Source organism: Odocoileus virginianus, chromosome 34 (genome assembly GCF_023699985.2).
Source record: "Odocoileus virginianus isolate 20LAN1187 ecotype Illinois chromosome 34, Ovbor_1.2, whole genome shotgun sequence".
NCBI classification, from domain to species: Eukaryota; Metazoa; Chordata; class Mammalia; order Artiodactyla; family Cervidae; genus Odocoileus; species Odocoileus virginianus.
In genome coordinates, this window is record NC_069707.1 from 2,437,577 (window position 1) to 2,453,022 (window position 15,446).

The 15,446-nt window shown below is 50.6% G+C and overlaps 1 protein-coding gene and 1 long non-coding RNA gene across 5 annotated transcripts in view; one reads left to right on the forward strand and one right to left on the reverse strand.

The window, feature by feature from the left end:
- The window catches only part of RPS6KA2 (ribosomal protein S6 kinase A2), a 332,908-nt gene that overhangs the window by 152,343 nt on the left and 165,119 nt on the right, over positions 1-15,446 (forward strand). The window lies entirely within an intron of this gene.
- Positions 6,487-14,190, reverse strand: LOC110132521 (uncharacterized). The gene is made up of 3 exons (XR_002312511.2): positions 14,072-14,190; positions 8,254-8,326; positions 6,487-8,035 (listed from the first exon to the last, which is right to left on the reverse strand). It is a non-coding gene; the product is annotated as an uncharacterized lncRNA (long non-coding RNA).

A 15,446-nucleotide genomic window follows, 5' to 3' on the forward strand; every position in this document is an offset into this window, starting at 1 on the left:
AGATCAGGGGTAGAACCAGCACCCCCCTGCATTGGAAGCAGAGTCCTAACCACTGGCCCTCCAGGGAATTCCCACCCCAGGTTTCTGGGAGCACCAATCACCCCAGCCCTGGCTGCACCTTGACCCGGGCCTACGGGCCTGATCGGAGTGGGGACTCCGCTAGCATCAGCCTACCCTGGCGTCTGCAGTCCAGTCCCAAGCCCTAATCCCTTACTCACCACCTGCTTCATGTGGGAGGCTGTCCTCAAAGTGGCGGCTGCTAGAGGAGTTCTGTAAGGCCTCCCCCTGCGTATGTGACATGAGAAGCATACAATCGTCACAGGAAAGATCGCGCAGGAGCCCCGGAGACAATGCGGGTCTGGGTGCGGTAAAAGTGAAAGTCCCTCAGTCGCCTCTGACTCTCCGCAACCCCATGGACTATACGGCCCATGGAACTCTCCAGGTCAGAGTACTGGAGTGGGTTGCCATGCCCTTCTCCAGGGGATCTTCCCAACCCAGGGATCGAACCCAGGTCTCCTGCATCGCAGGCAGATTCTTTACCAGCTGAGCCACCGGGGAAGCCCAACCAGCTGGATAAAGCGAGTGTCCTGCAAAGCCAGTGGTGTGAATTGTTCGGTTCCCAGTGCTCAAAAACGTTGCGTTTACACTACACTGTAGTCTATTAAGTGTGCTGTAGCATTATGTCTTGAAAAAGTATGCATCTTAACTAAAAATACTGTATCGCTAAAAACGGCCAGCCATCACCTGAGCCATCAGCTAGTCTTAGTAATGATGTCAGAAATCAGAGATCACCAGAACAAATGCAATGACAATGAAAAGCTCGAGAGAATTGTGAGAATGGCCCAAAGGTGGCACGGGCACCTGAAAGTGAGCAAACGCTGTGAGGGAAGTGGCTCCGGCGGCCTCGCGGGGCGTGGGGCGGCCACGGACCCCCGGTGCATGAGAACCGCAGTGTCTGCGAAAGGCGGTCAACGGAGGTCTGTGAGGAACTGGAACCCAAGCTGGAACATCAGAGGATGTGAAAGTTACAAAGTGTCCAAGGGTTCCCAGAAGAAAGACCTTTCCTCCACCCTGGAAAGCAAACCGGAGAACAAGAGGTTCTGTTTGAGTTTGGCCTTGACAGACGGAGGTGGGCGAGTACACCCCGCTTTGCACGGTCGTGGTTTCTAATCCTGCCGGGTGACCAGGAGAATGCTCACCTGTGCTTTGAGTGTTTTCCTAGGAGCAAAGGGAAGCTCACTGATGTATTCTGAGCGTGTAAAATCAGGGGCAAAGTTCACATACACAGAAACACCTATGCGCACACACACGCGCGCATGATGAATGGTGTGCATTGATTTTCTAAGTGTTGAGTTTGATCAATAAAATAGACCAGCACTGAAAAACAGGGTGTCGGGAACGCTTGCAGGCAGAGATGCAGGAGAGGGAAGGGGAGCAGCCCCAGGCCCCAGACAGGCCTGGGGAGGGCAGCTGTGGAGAGGCTGGCTGGTCCAGGTGGGCTGGAGGGGAGAGGGGAGACTGTGGCTGGTGGGAGAGGGGCTTGAGGGCTGATGGGGACACGTGGTGGGTGTCCTGAGAGGCAGTGTGGAGCTGGTTCCGTTAGCACTGGTGCCCCAGGAGATGGGGGGCAGAGCAGCATGAGGCCCGAGTCTATTAGTGAAAGTGTGGCTGGGGGTGAAGTTGGGGAAGGAGGAGGAGAGGAGCGCTTAGACCCGGGGGCAGAGATGGTCACAGGGCAAGTGAACCTTTGCACCGTGGCACGGGTGAGTCCTGAGGGCCTGGCAGCTGATGGGATGATGCCAAGGCGTGGTGCAGAGGAAAGAGTGAACGTGTGCCGGTGCCAGGCACGCCCGTCCAGAGTCTGAGCTTTGTGAGTGGGAGACGGGCAAGGCCATCACAAAGGTAAGGGCCCCGGGAGAGGCAGCGGTGGGTTAGTTAGTGTTAGTCACTCAGTTGTGTCCAGCTCTTTGTGACCCCATGGACTGTCGCCCTCCAGGCTCCTCCATCCATGGGATTCTCCAGACAAGAACACTGGAATGGGTTGCCATTTCCTTCTCCAGGGGATTTTCCCCACGCAGGGATCGAACTTGGGTCTCCCACATTGCAAGCAGATTCTTTGGGAGTAAGTCTTACAAACACATATTGGAGAATCCAATGAAGCCATCCAGCAGACAAGTTATAAATATGAGATCAGGGCTATTGAGAGCTATCAGAGCTGGGAAAACAGGTTTAGAAATTAGCTGTGTTAAGGCGAGAGATGGCAGAAAGTGAAGAAGAACTAAAGAGCCTCTGATGAAAGTGAAAGAGGAGAGTGAAAAAGTTGACTTAAAACTCAACATTCAGAAAACTAAGATCATGGCATCTGGTTCCATCACTTCATGGCAAATAGATGGGGAAACAGTGAAAACAGTGACAGACTTTATTTTGGGGGGGCTCCAAAATCACTGCAGATGGTGACTGTAGCCATGAAATTAAAAGACACTTGTTCCTTGGAAGAAAATCTATGACCAACCTAGACAGCATATTAAAAAGCAGAGACTTTATTTTACCAACAAAGGTCCATCTAGTCAAAGCTATGGTTTTTCTAGTAGCCATGTATAGATGTGAGAGCTGGACTATAAAGAAATCTGAGCACCGAAGACTTGATGCTTTTGAACTGTGGTGTTGGAGAAGACTCTTGAGAGTCCCTTGGACAGCAAGGAGATCCAACCAGTCCATCCTAAAAGAAATCAGTCCTGAATATTCATTGGAAGGACTGACTCTGAAGCTGAAACTCCAATATTTTGGTCACCTGATGCAAACAGCTAACTTACTGGAAAAGACCCTGATGCTGGGAAAGATTGAAGGCAGGAAGAGAAGGGGACGACAGAGGATGAAATGGTTGAACTCAATGGATATGAGTTTGAGTAAACTCCGGGAGTTGGCAATGGACAAGGAGGCCTGGCGTGCTGCAGTCCATGGGGTCGCAGAGAATCGGACACGACTGAGCGACTGAACTGAACTGAAGGTGATAGATGAAAATGCTCAAATGCCGAGCCCGAGTGAGAATAACTGGTTCAAGCCCTCCTGGCTCACCAGCACCACCAGGGAGGGTGGGGTCGCCTGGGACTCGGTGCTGCTCTCAGGGACCCCAATTCTGCCTCCAGGGAGGCTTCTTGTACCAGAGCTTATACCAAAGAAGTGACCCCAAAGCCCCCAGCACTCAGGATGCTCTCCCACCCCCTCCGTGGCTCTGGCCGGGCTCTGGAGAATGCATCTCCACCGGCTGGTGCCGGCAAGTCTTGGCGTCCCTTGGAGACACATGGCTCCAATCCCTGTCTCCATCACGGCACGGTGTTCTTCTCTGATGGTGTGTCTCTTACAAGAACACCCGACACTGGATTTAGGGTCAACCTTAGTCCAGCTGTGACTGTATCTTGACCTCATTGCACTTTCAAAGACCCTATCTCCAAATAAAGTCTCCTTCATAGCTCTGCAGGTTGGGACTTCAAACAACCTTTTGGCGGACACAAACCACACCCTCAGTCAGGTTAATCCTCCATGAAAATGACAGATTCTTAGGTTTTTCACATTTTCAGACCGCCGTTTAAAATATCCCCAAGCGATAATGCTTTTGCAATATGCTTTCAAGTTGGCAACTTCAGTCTAATCCTTCCTGAGAAGTCGGGGAGATGAGCTGAAGCAGTTGCTCCCGGGGAAGGGTGGCAGGATCAGAGACTTCCTGAAAAGTCACCAGACCGCCCCCTCCCCATTGTCCTGGGAAGGAAGCACAGTCACAAGAATAACCGGAAGCAGTGATGTCACGGGCTGGGGGTGGGGGGCAGGGCAGGCACAGGAGATGGGGGGGGGGGGGGCTTGGCTCAGGAGTGTGGTCTGTGCACAGGGCTGAACTTAAGGATGTACCATTGTGAACCTAACATCTGTTCCCTGCTAAAGAATTCTCTTTTTTTGGAAAGTAGATGTCATGTGTCCTCAGCATATAACTGATTGGCCCCTAGTTATGGGAGATGATGTGCTAATTACTGGATGAAAGAGAGGAAGCAGGAGGGAGAGGAAGGGGTGGGCAGTCCACTCATTCTTCCGTCTGTCCGCATCACAAAGCACATTGTGTTGAAAAGCCACGGTGACTCTCTGCCTGGCAATCCGCTGCCCCATTTGCGCATCTATCCACTCAGCAGATTTTTGTTTTGCATGTTCAGGCATCATGACAGGCACTGTGGTTAGTGGTTTGCAAAACAGACACAGTTCCTGCCCTTGTGGAGTCTACAGTCCGTCGGGAAGAAAAGAATTCAGCAAACGGTCACACACATACACCTGGGTGCGTGCTCAGTCACTGGTCGTGTCCGACTCTCTGCAGCCCTATAGGCTGTAGCCCGCGAGGCTCCTTGGTCCATGGGATTTCTCCAGGCAAGGATGCTGGAGCGGCTGCCATCGCCTTCTCCAGGGGATCGTCCCGACCCAGGGATCGAACCCCAGTCTCCCGTGTCTCTCGCATCAGCAGGTAGATTCTTTCCAGTCTGAGCCCCCAGGGAAGTCCATCGGGAAGAAAAGCATTAATCAAATGGTCACACAGGTACAGCTGAGTATTCCAATCTAAATAATTTAAATAACTGCCATTGCCTTGAGAGCATCTCATCGGGGGCCTGACTGACTCTGGGGTTCATGGAAAGCGTCCTAAAGCACTGGTGTTGGGTATGAGAGCTGCAGGTGGAGTCTGACCTTGTGAGGGAGGGTGCGTCACGGTGTGGCCCAGATGGGGATTAGTGGCTATGCAGTGACTTCAGGACCCTCAGGAGTGGGGCCCGCCCAAGAGCTCAGAGAAGGGCGTGTGGCTGGAGCCCAGCAGCAGGGGTGGGGAGTGTGGGGAGACGGTGGGAAGGGCCAAGCTCAGTTCAGGTGTTTATATCAGGCTGTTTCCACAGATCTGCGTGAGCGCCAGCAAACTTGCTTGGCTTTGTAGGAAAAGACAGCTCAAGACACTGATCTGGGAATAGCTCTGAGATGTTTGTTGAAACACAGCTGTTTCACAAAGCCTCTGATAGAGCATCAGTTTCTATACATGGGAATACTATTAAAATTGTATTTAAAAAATTTTCCAATCTTATGGGGTTATTAATGAAATAAAATTGATCCTTGTGGTATGGGAAGAAAAATCAATCTATGCGGTAACAAGTGCTTGTGAGATTAATTTTCATTTTTTTTGGTAAATTAATTCTTAGATAATTACTGCTTTATACTTTGTGCCTAGATTATAATGTGGTCAATTTTTTGTAAATATTTCATGTGAACTTGGAAAGAATGCACAATCTAAAGTGGTTGGATATACGTACTTGTTCCTTAAGTCAACTTTCTTAAATGTATCGTTTAATTATTCAAATATTTACTGATTTTTGTTCCTCTGCTTGATTTTTCATTTACTGAGAGATGTGTTAGGAATTCCTCCAAATGATAATGGATTTGTCTATTTCTCTTTTTGATCCTGCCAAATTTTGATGAATACATTTTTAAGCTTTATTATGTGGTACATGCAAGTTTGGAATTATTATGTCTTCCTGGTGAATGGAAACTTCATCAATATATAGTGATTTTTTTTATATCTTCACATGCGTGTCATTGTATGACATTAATGTTACTTCATCATCTTTCCCTTTATTAGTATTTGCATGACATATCTTTCCCATTCTTTTATTTCAAGTTTTCTGTGTCTCTTGTTTTAGAAATATCTCTGGAACTAAATTCATTTTAAAACAATTTGGCATTTTTTGTCTTTTGACTGGAGAGTTCAGCCCATTCACATTGATTGCAACTTTTGATATGTATTCATTTCTTTCCACATTTTTAGTTTGTGTAAAAGGTCTAGGTTTTGACTTTGCCTTACTTGCAATCTAATAATTAGCATGTTTCTATTTTAGAGATGTTGGAGGAAAACACAAGCTCCCAGATGAGAGAGAAGGGACTTCCTCACTCAAGTGGCATGAGCACCATATCCCCTGGTTTCCTTTGCCCCCGAATACCCAAAGGGGCATTGCAAGGGGGGCCAGATGGTTGCTATGCTCATAGCGAACCTGCATCCCAGGCAAGGATCACTGAGCCTGGGGACCTTGTGTTTATAACAAGGGGTAAGCAAGCCTGCTCTTTGTCCTAGAGGAAAACGTTACCTCATCCCCCAAAGCTGCTCACTGCAAGCACAACCCTGAGAGATGGGTTGAGTGTGGCCAGCATGAACGGGCGAGGAATGCAGAGATGTCCTGGTCAGTGGTGGCTGCCACTCCCAACAGCTTGTGCTTTCCATTCATTCTGCTTTTTCTGAATTCCTATATTTCCTTCTGGAATATTTTATTGTTCTGTACTTTTGACTCTATTAGTTTAGCAGTTACAGTTGGCTTTCCCACATCCCCGGGTTCCACATCCTTGGATTCAACCAACCTTGGATCCACCAGGGGTAATACTGCATTTTATATAAGAGATGGAGTATCTGTGGATTCTGGTATCCGAGGGGTTCTTGGAGCTGGTTCATGGATACCAACGGACAAGTGGACACAGTGAATTTTTACTTTTTTATTGATTACGCTAGAAATTTTAGCATGTATATTTAACTTAGTCTAAAAGTAATCTGCGTCTTTACTGACTTCCAGAAAAAGTACAAGGACATTAAAAGGCTGTAACTTCATCACCCTCCTTCTGCTATGCTATTTTTTCAGTCAAGACTTCATTTCTAACTTGATTTTTATTTCCTCTTTGCTGGCCATGAATGTTTGGCTCTCCACGTGATATTTTCACTGGTCGTGAACTTTCTCAGGTTCTTGATCTGGAAGTCTTTCTGATTTTCACTCTGTCAATTTTCAGCAGATCTAACTTTTCCTTTATCAACTCTCTCTCGGACTTTGTCCACTATTGTTTAATCTTACTGCTGTTGCTGCTCAATCACTAAGTTATGTCCAACTCTTTGCGACCCCTTGGACTGCAGCACACAAGGATTCCCTATCCTTCACCATCTCCCAGTGTTTGCTCAAATTCATGTCTACTGAGTCAGCGATGCCATCCAGCCATCTCATCCTCTGCCGCCCCCTTCTCCTCCTGCCTTCAACCCTTCCCAGCATCAGGGTCTTTTCAAATGAGTCAGCTCCTCTCACTGGGTGGCCAAAATATTGGAGCTTCAGCATCAGTCCTTCCAATGAATGTTCAGGGCTGATTTCCTTTAGGATTGACTGATTTGACCTCCTTGCAGTCCAGGGAACTCTCCAGCATCATAATTCAAAAACAAATTCTTCGGCGCTCAGCCATCTTTATGTTCCAACTATCACATCCGTACATGACTACAGGAAAAACCATAGCTTTGACTAGACAGACCTTTGTTGACAAAGTGATGCCTCTGCTTTTTAATACACTGTCTAGGTTTGTCATAGCTTTTCTTCTAAGGAGCAAGCGCCTTTTAATTTCATGGCTGCAGTCAGTGTATGCGGTGACTTTGGAACCCAAGAAAATAAAATCTGTTGTAAATTTACATTATTACAATTTTATTTGCAAAGTTCCACTTTTGTTTACAAATCTGCTTGATCATTTTATAATCTCTAATTTCCTTGTAATGCCTTCAATCCCCCTTTTGTTTTTTAAACATATTAAAGCAAACACACTTTATATAAATTATACAAAGGCTTCAGTTCCTGTAGTCTCCACGCTGTCTGACTCTGCAGCTTGTTATCTCTGCTCCCTCTTGCTCCTGGTGACCTAGCTCCTCGTGAATTTAGCAACTGGTCACTGCGAGCTCATATCCCTTACAATTTTCTCTGTGTTGAAGCTTTGAGACATGTTTGAAGAATATTCCTCCAGAGAACTTACATTTGCTTCCGCATGGCCCCTTTGCTGCTATGAACTGGGATCTTTAGAAAGGAAGTTTCTGGCTTGGAGTTTTTCAGGTCACACACGGAGGGTAAGTTTTGCCCTCCAGCCATCATGTGTGGGAGCCGCAGAAACCAGAGAGAATTCTTTTCTCCTTCTCTTTCCAGTGCTCGCACCTGTAAAAGCAACTCTCCTCCTGCAAGGAGACAATTTCCCAGCTCACCTTACGGTCTGCCCCAATGGGGTCCTGCCTTCAGGGTGGGTCTGAGCTGCCCTGCATGACCCAGGCTTTCTCCAGCCCTCACCCTCCCCCCCGGAGTCCCACCCATTCTCCAGATCCTGTTAAGACCTCAGGTCTAGACCAGAGGGATGGTCACAGGCTCCAGGACAAAGGCTGCCCGTAACATCACTTACCTTGGGAGAACTTCTTATTCTCATTCTTGGTCTGAATGTGTTTTCCCCTGCTCACTGTTGGCTCAGCCATGCTCTGAGAAAAATAAGGGGAGTTTCCCTTTGTTTTCTGTGTCTCAGGAAAGCCCCTCTGCATATGTAACCCACCATATTGCCAAGAATGCCCTCCCCCACCACCCAGCCTGGCCTTGTGTGCTTCTGATGAAGAAGGTGAGGGATAGTCCCCAGAAGACGACACGCGGTGCAGCCTGAAGCCCTGCTGTTTTGTTTTGAGTGTCCCTGCATATTTGTGGATGTGTTTATCTCGTTCTCATTGCTAATATAAACGTTTAGTGCCCAAAAGGCTGTGGAGGGGTAGGATGTGGGAGGGAGGTTCAAAAGGGAGGGGACATGTGTGTACCTGTGACTGATTCAGGCTGACGTGTGGCAGAGACCTGCACAACATTGTAAAGCGATTATCCTCCAGTTAAAAAAAAAGATTTCTTGCTAAAAAACATTCTGGCAAGGAGTTTACATTCTCCTTTGTACCCAGTCCAGGTCTTAAGAAACTTTTCTATTATAAGAGGGTGGGTTTTTTTTTTCCTTTTTAAGTCACAAAAATCCTTCCTGCCATAGTTTTAACCTGTTTCCTCTTTCCTGTGAGTTCCCTTCCTTTCAAAGTTCCTCTCTAGTTTATGTATGGGCTTGGGTTGACAAGAAAAAGCCCCTTATTTCTCTGTTTGCAGCCCCGTCTCCGCACACAGGGTTGGTCCAAATTCTCCGTTTGGTCGTGCGCCTCCCCACTGACCGTCTTCATCAGGAGGGTTCACTGCAAATCTGTGGGATGAGGAATATGTTTGTCTCCATAACAAAGGGCGAGCGGCACAGAGCCCCACACACAGAGCTTCCAGCGGCAGGCACTTGCTGTCTGATGGGTCTGAAGGCCTGAAGTCCAGGGTCAGGGGTGCAGGCCCCGCGGCGCGGAACCGCCCCGCCTCTCCGCCCTCCGCCCCCGCCGCCCTCCGCCTCCGTGTCCCGGCGGCCTCCTCCGCTGTCTCGGCCTCCACGCGGCCCCTCTTTCGAGGACCCCAGTCATGCCGGGGGAGGCCCTCCTTGCTCCAGCACGACCTCATCTTCCCAGTTACACCTGCCGTGACCCTGTTCTCCAAATAAGGCCACAGTCTGAGGTTCTGGGGGTCAGACTTTTAACATATGTTTTTAAAGGGGACAGGACCCAACCCATAACATCGTGGAAACAGCAGCGAAGCGCAAACCCAGAAGTCCTACAGATGCCGGCACCTCCCGGTGAACGCAAGGCATTCCTCCCCTCCCCGCTTTAAAATTGATAATCAGAGAAGACCCAGCGAGCGCAAGCACGTTAATGATTTCAAACGTCCTGCCCCGGCTCACGCACGTGGTCAGAGCCTCACCCTGGCGTCCCTCCACGGCCCCTGGAGTAAACTGGGTTTTCACAAGGACGCCTGGCCTCCCTGCTCCCAGACCACGCGTCCTGCCGCCAAGGACACGCGCGCTGTGTGTCCCCAAGGCCATAGTGAAGCCACTGGAGGCCGCCACCAGAGCTGGTCTGTGAGATGCTCTAACGCCGGAATTAGATGCTCTAATCTCGGGCCCAAGAGTGTTTCTTGGTCAAGGGCAGGTGACCAGGGAAACGAGGACCCTGGCCTGTCTCCCACCGTAGGCAGCCCTTCCTGTGGCTTCTTTTGACACCCAGCTAGTGTAGTGCTGTGAATCTGTGAGGATCTGGACACGCAGACCTTGTCTGAATTCTCCTTGTTTTGTTGTGTGAGTTCAGATGGTTGGTTCACCTCCCTGGGCCTCAGTGTCTCCACCTCATAAATGGGTTCACTACGTCTGGTTCATAGCATTCACAGTGTATCACAGAGATGGAGTGATAATGCAGGCCCATATCTTCAACAGTCATCACCAAATCCCTTTAAGCCAGCGTGTCAGGGTGCCATGCACAGTGGCCATCTGGAGTGTGTCCACGTGGGTGTGAGAGGCTAACAGAGGCCAGGAGTGGTTATCTAGCAGGTTAGGGTAATAAGGACCCCGGGGAGGACGCCCTGGCACCACCTGTGGGGCACAGACTTCAGTAGGCCTCCTGGAGCAATGCTGAATCTTGAGGAGGTGGGAGGGGGCAGGAAGGATGCCCTGGCAGTGGCCGTGGCCCCACGGAGCCTGGACGCTCCTATGCACACAGGTGTGGGCGCGGCGGGCCCAGGAGGAGAGGTGCTGCATGTAGGAGAATCCACTCCCCACCCCTTGGGCTCTGCTTCTAGAAAGGTCACGCTAGTCGGCAGGCTGCGGGTGACTTGCGGGGCCCGCTCTTGAGCCCTGAAGGACCATGCTCTGGGGAGAACAGCTGGAAAGCAGGGAGACAGGAACACTGTGGAGGCAGTGTCACGGCGAGTCGGAGTTACTGCACACGGAACCCGCTCGTGACACAGTGGCTGGCGGTCTCATCCTCTGGTTCGGGTGATGGGGTGACTGGCCGTGCCCTACACTGGATGACACAGACCGATGGAGCAAGCTTCCAGATTAGCATTCTAGAACATGGAGTGGGGGGCTGCTCCTTTCCCGGGCATGTCATTGATCTTCCTGGGTGGAACTCTAGGATTTTAACAAATAACGTCTTTGTTGAGCACTTTACAATTTATGGAGCACTTCCTCATTTTGGTTTCCTGCATGGATTGCTGGTTTTGCAGTGATGAGCTTGTGAGCAAGGTAGACAGGTTTCGCAGAGGGATCTTTCTCACCTCGGCCCTGGCGAGTTCTGCACGGGCTCATCCTCTGTGGGGATGTCCTGGGTGCTGCAGAGACTCATCAGTGTCCCCAACCTCTGCCCTCGAGATGCCAGCAGCAGCCTTCCCATCACTCCCAGTTGTGAGGCCCCAGATTGTCCCCAGACGTTGCCAACTATACCCCATGACAAAGTCAGCCCTGGTTCTAGAGGCTCAGAGGATTTCAGCACAGTCATAATTGGAAGAGTGAGTAGGAACGTCATTCCAGATGTTTCCCTTTCTGACGTACATTCCACAATGCAGTGCTTCTCACCGAGGCATCTTTAGGTCATGCTCACCTCGCCGTAGCTGCATTGAACTTGCTCTCTGATAAGGATGTTTATATACAGCTGCACCTGTTTGGTGTCCAGACTGCCTCGTCTCATTTCCAGAGTTACTTTGTTCATTTTTAGAGTCTCTTGTTTCTTAATCATATTTTCTTTAAAAAATATATATTCATGTACTTACTTAATTTGGGGCTGCACTGGATCTTCACTGCTTCGTGGAAGCCTTTCTTTAGCTGCGGCAAGCGGGGGCTACTCTCTTGGTGTGGTGCTCAGGCTCACCGCAGTGGCTCCCCTTGTTGGGGAGAGTGGGCTCCAGAGAACAGGCTCAGGAGCTATAGAGGTCACGGGCCGAGCTGCCTCGCGGCATGTGGGATCTTCCCAGACCAGGGATCGAACCCGTGTCCCCTGAACTGGCAGGCAGATAGATTCTCAACCACTGGACTACCAGGGAAGTCCTGTTGATCCTGTTTTCATTTCTTTTATTTCCTTAAACACATTAAATTTCATTTTATATCTGACACCTGGTTAAGTCCAAGAGCCAAAGTCTGCACGTCTGATTCTGTAGTCGGCTGTCTTGCTGACTTTGCTGACCCCCTCCCTGTGTCCCTGTTCAGTGGCTGTGAGCTCCTGGAAGCTCTATGCAAGGAATTCTTTGAATCCTGGGTTTAGAGCAGATTTCTTAGAGAGCATTTCTGTGTGATTCCGCTGGGCCCCTGGGCTAAGAACCACTTGTGTGTGTGTTCAGTTGCCCAGTCGTGTCCGGCTCTTTGTGACCCCAGGGACTAAAGCCCGCCAGGCTCCTCTGTCCATGGAATTCTCCAGGCAAGAGTACTGGAGTGGCTTGCCATTTCCTACCCCAGAGGATCTTCCCAGCTTAGGAATCAAACGCACATCTCCTGTGTTGGCAGGCGGGTTCTTCACCGCTGGGCCACCGTGTGTAGGAGACACTGCTACATCCTTTCTGCTCGGGCCCTGGGACGCAGGCCACTCTGCGAGCAGCCCCTCCTGGGGCCTCCCTGGGGCTGGGGCTGCCCTGCTCTCTCCTGCAGAATCCTGACCCCCAGACATCACAGCTCTCTTGGCAGGGTTTGAAATAAAGGAGGGGGCATCCTCCGAATCCCTGAAAGCCCTCTGGGCAGAGGGAACCAAGGTGAGAGGGCACAGACTTTGCCAGTTACCTTCCTGACAGAAGCCTGCCTCCCCTTCCTGCCCAGGGTGGCCTGTTCTCAGAGAAGGACCGTTCCCGGTTATTATCCTTGGGATTCTCAAATCCTTTGCCTTCTGTATTTCCGGGACTTGGTACAAACTTTAGTTTTCATTAATCAATCATGAGATTTTATTTGTTTCAAGTTCTCATTAACCCTGTTCTTCCACAGTCTGGGACCTCACCTCCTCTGTCTGCACAGAACACGTCTCCTTGTCCCCAGAGCTCACCCCAAAGCGCCCTCCTCCTTGGCTTCTCCAGTTAGGGTCGACTCTTCGTTCATCTCTGTTCATGAAGCATTTTTTTTTTACATGTTTCTTCCACGTTATGTAAAACCTACATCAGATTTGTCTGTTCATTTTCCTCCTTGAGCACACAGCTGTGAACTTCTGGAGGTCAGGAGCCGTGTTGTAATCCCATTGTACTCCCGCATGCAAAGCACAGGGCCAGGTACTCAGAGGAGCTCCGTAATCTTGTGTTCAATCCAAGTGAATGCACACCGACCAGTCTGGTCCTCTCTTAGAAGCAGCGGTGGCCATTGAATTCAGTCCCAGATGGATCATGCTTAAGTCAGGAAGAAACTCAGGGTAATCAGGGGTTTCTGAGTCCTTGGTCTTCTCTCCAAGCCTCCCCACTCTATCATCTGGGCACTAGCCTTTATTAAGCTCATCTTTTCTTTCCCAATATTTGCTAGGGATCGCTTGGAGTCAGGTTAAAGTGGGTCCTGATACCTACCCAAGATTTGCTGATCTGGAGGGTTTGGTTGCATTAGTACACACAGTGGTGGCAAATGATTGCTAGAGATTTTGATATATCTCTGTTTTACCGGGACAAAAGCAAACAGACTTGTTCTAGCAATGAAATAAATTCCTCAGTTGAAATATGAAAGCTACTTTTCTTTTTCTTTTGAGATATCCAAGTTCAATAGAGCCATTTTGTAGCATTCGAACATGGGGGATCCTGAATGTCCCATAGACAATGTCTTTCCTATCTTGTTACAACAGGTCAAATGCTCTTGTTGGTGAAACACAAGCCTTGATCTGGACCTACCCCAGGTGTTTGCCTTACACAGGGTGCCCTTGAGCTAGCATCGCTGGCAAGCCATAATCCTGTGTCTGACTAGTTCTATCATCTACCCACAGCCGGCCCCTTTCTCATTCCTGGAGCCAGTGACCAGCCTGATGTCTGCTGTCCATCAAGTGCTGTCTTTGCCAGAGCAGCCACATGGCACAGCCCTGGCCTGTCTTTGTTTGCTTAGAGCTGGGATGCCTGAGTGGTGCTGGCAGGAGACACAAGGTGGTAGGAAGCTCCTCTGCAGAGTAGGGATAATGGCCCCCAAGCAGAATCCTTGCAGGAAGCAGGACCCGGTTCGGGACCTATTTTCATCTTAGAGATGCACAGTGGGAACACAGAACATGCAAGTGTGCTCAGGCTCATCCAGCAAGGAAATGGCAGCGCCAGCATCTTGATGCTAAACTGACTGTGCTTACCCGCGTTAAACCCCACGGTGTCTGACCTCACCTGCTGACCCAGATGCAGCATGAACTTACCAGTTCTTTTCTGGAAGCCTCCGCTGTTTACTCGCTGTAGCAAAGATAGCCTGACACCAGTATTAATGTAGCCTTTGATTCAGCCAGGGGATCATATGACATGTAGATTTTTCACAATCTGCCTGGCAAAGCAGTACTTGTCACACAGCGCCACGTGAACGGATGCTTCTGGACTTTTCAGGGCGTGGTGGTAGTTTGTTAATGAGATTGTCTGGTCTGTGTTTTAAACAAAAATACGTGGACAATGCACAAAAGGAAAACAGAAAAGGCTGCACAAAGTCTAAAGGTCACAAATCTGAACCGGCTTCCAGCCCTCTGATGAGCATTTCTGGTGGCGGGGGGTGGGGGTGGGGGGGTGTGGGGTGGGTAGGGGGCGCGGAAAACTGAGTTCCCCTTTAAGGCAAATCCCCTGCAGCCCTACAGCCAGCAGCTGGTCTCTGAGGGCCCTGACTCAGGACACTCAGGACGCCCGATAAATCTTCCGTTTGGGTAATTTTCTATATATGGAGTCGGAGGTCATGGAGAACGGATGTATGTCTTTGTTCTCCAAACACAGCCGCGGAGGCTTCTCCAGCTGGCTGCGGCCGCCCTGGGCTGCGCGGGGGTCCACTCATAATCGGGCAAGAACTGGCGGCCCAGGTCGGGCGCCCAGGCTGCGGGGACGCGCTCAAGGGGAGAGCTGCTGGGGCCAAGGGGCGAAGAGCGGTGTGGAGCTCACGTGTGCAGGCTCCTGGCGCACCCTCCACCCCGTTTTGTTCCGTTTTCTAGAAGTGTTTGCTAATCAGCAATCAAAGTTTTGTTCTGTACAGAAACGCATGAGGGCCAAGTCCTTATATGGATGCTTTAAGGAAAGAAAACATAATGACACCCCAAGCTAGGGAAACAGCCCAGCAGGCCAACCAAAGAGAGAGAGAGAGAGAGAGAGCGCGACAGTCGCTGCTGCCGAGCAGCCGCGCTGCTCGCCCCGCGCGGCGCCGCGGTCCCCTCCGCGGGCTCATTAGGGATGCGCCGCCGAGGTCGCTGATTGGCGGAAGGGGCGGTGGGGGCGGGGCCACAGCGAGCGCGTACGCGGAAGGAGGGGGCGGGGAGAAGAAGCGAGAGCCTGGGGCAGTGGGGCGCTGGGCTCTGATTGGTGGCAGTGGAGGGGAACGAGGAGGTGGGCGAGGCCGGGCGTGGCGGCGGGTTCTGATTGGTGGTAGTGATGGGGGGCGGGGCAGGGAGGGGCTGTCCGGGGCTGGTTCTCCCGGGCCCGAGGAGGAGGAGGAGGGGGAGGGGGAGGGGGAGGGGAGAGCCCGGGGCGGCAGGCTCTGATTGGCCGTAGTAGCAGAGGGCGCGGGGCGGCGGGTTCTGATTGGCGGTAGTGGCTGTGGGCGTG